We start from the raw sequence: 2,381 nt of genomic DNA on the forward strand, positions 1-2,381 counted from the left end.
CATAATTATATTTTAGATTTTTTATATTTAAAATGAGATATTTATCTAATATTTGATTATGTTTATCTGCAGTTAGTTAGACGAATTCAAGTATGGAGTTTTAATAAGTTATACTTATGCATAATTTACTTGTAAACTTAAATTTTAAGTAATATGCATCAATAAACAATACTTCGTGCATAAAAAATTGTTTTTAAGAGTTTTTGTTAAATGTTTTAATATGCATCAATAAACAATAATTCGTGCATAAAAAATTATTTTTAAGAGTTTTTGTCAAATGTTTTAATATGCATCAATAAATAATACTTCGTGCATAAAAAATTGTTTTTAAGAGTTTTTGTCAAATGTTCTATAATATAGTTTATATATATATATATATATATATATTTCAAAAAAACCCAAGAACATATTAATTCAGAACATATTATACAATGCAATTTGGACAACCTAACCCCAAAATATATAATATATATATAAATAAATAACTATAAAAATAGAAATCGTAAATATTAAAAATATTTTTTCACAGTATATATAATATATAATAATATAATTAAGTCAAAAACTATTCAATATTGGACTCATTTCGAAGGTATTAACGAGACGATTATAATGGTGTAATTTGTTAAAATAAAAATATATTTTTTAAACATGTTTTAATTGATATCCGATTATGTATATTAATTTGATAAATGTTTAAAATAAAACATTTAAATGTAAAGAACGTAAAGTAAATTAATTAACTAATTATAGGGGTATGTGAGGAGAAGAGGGGGTGAAAAAAATGAAAAAGTGATATAAAGGGTATTTTGGTCATTTAGTATTTTAAGACTTTAAGACTTTTGTTAAGTTTGTTTTATAAGATAGTATAGATTTTGATGTAAAAATAATATAAACATCGATTCTTTTTCAAATGTCCAACAAATTACATTATCTTTTACATTAAAATAGAATATTTTTAATGAAAATATAATAAACCATAATGAAATAAAAATATTTTAAGAATATTCTATTTTAATGAACCACAAAGGTGGTGTCTGATTGGTTTGAGCTTGACTCTAAAGGTCAAAAGTACCTGAAGGTCTCAGGTTCAAATCTAATAAGGATTACAAATCCCCTTGTGGCCACGGAGGTTCAAATGTGGTGACTCCAGACTATCTGCAAAGCAAGTGGTTGTCTTGGAATTAGTCGGCTTGCATATCCAGGTTAATCAAGAAAAAAATTATTAACAATAGTGAAAAAAAGTAAATAAATGCTGGTTGAAAGGGAAATCCACAAACAAGGTGTACCCCTTTTGTAAAACTATTAGAGGTCGAGAGAAAAGTTGATGTGCATTATATAACGGTTGGTCCTTGCTGTCTCAGTCTATCATGGGTGGCAAAAAAGGAACCGACATATTTTAAGGAATTTACTTTGCAATCAAAAGGACATTGCAAAGGTAATTAAAGGTGTAGTTTGATCCAAGGCTATTATCGTGAAGATAAATTACGATCATATAACTAAGCTGTATGCTGGAGAGGGTCAACAAGAAGTTTCAGGGTCGGGAATTTTAGCAACTTTACAAATGGGTGCAAGGTAAGGAGGATGGTGTGTTGGGTGGAACAGAACTGAATACAACATGAGAATCAACTGGATAAGAGGAGAGTCATGCTAATTATCACAATATGGACGCCTCATATTCTAAACACGACAGGTATTTTAGTCAAGATTTATGGTTTGTCATGTATTTGTTTTGTGTTTGTTTCGGCTTTTAGTCGATTGGTATGGTTGGTGTCCCAACCGGTAAGTTTTAGTGGTAGATGTTGAGCACTTCAAAAAATTTCAATGGGCCATATCCTATATGACTGGTTGGATGGCTGGCTGGCTGGCTCCATGCCTTTCAGGTATACTTTTTATTTTCTTCTTATAAATTTGTTAGAGGTGTTGTCCTCTTTTTAAAAAATGAACAGAAAACTAAATAGTGCTAATAATATATTGAATATTACATCTAATAACAGACTATTTTAAATGTATGAACGGGATTTTGACAGTAATAGATTACAATTAGGGTTGTAATTGATTTTTTTGTTTTGTTAAAAAGCTATTAAAACAATATTTCAAGGAGCATTTTAATAAGTTGTCTAATTAATTTAGGCATTTATGGCAAAAATAAATTAGCTTATTTTCGAGGTACATGTTTGGATGAATATAAGTTAGCTTGTTGAAACGCTATTTGGAGTAGCGTTTTGGTAGCTTATTGTTACTTTTTCTAATTATAAATATCATTAATATTAATTATTATTCATTACTATTAATTATAAATAAATACTAATAAAATTTCAATATTATTAATATTAATAATTATTAATTAATATAAATTAAAAATTAATTTTAATTATATA

The sequence above is a fragment of the Cynara cardunculus genome (genome assembly GCF_001531365.2).
Source record: "Cynara cardunculus var. scolymus isolate 2C chromosome LG 15, CcrdV1, whole genome shotgun sequence".
NCBI lineage: Eukaryota > Viridiplantae > Streptophyta > Magnoliopsida > Asterales > Asteraceae > Cynara > Cynara cardunculus.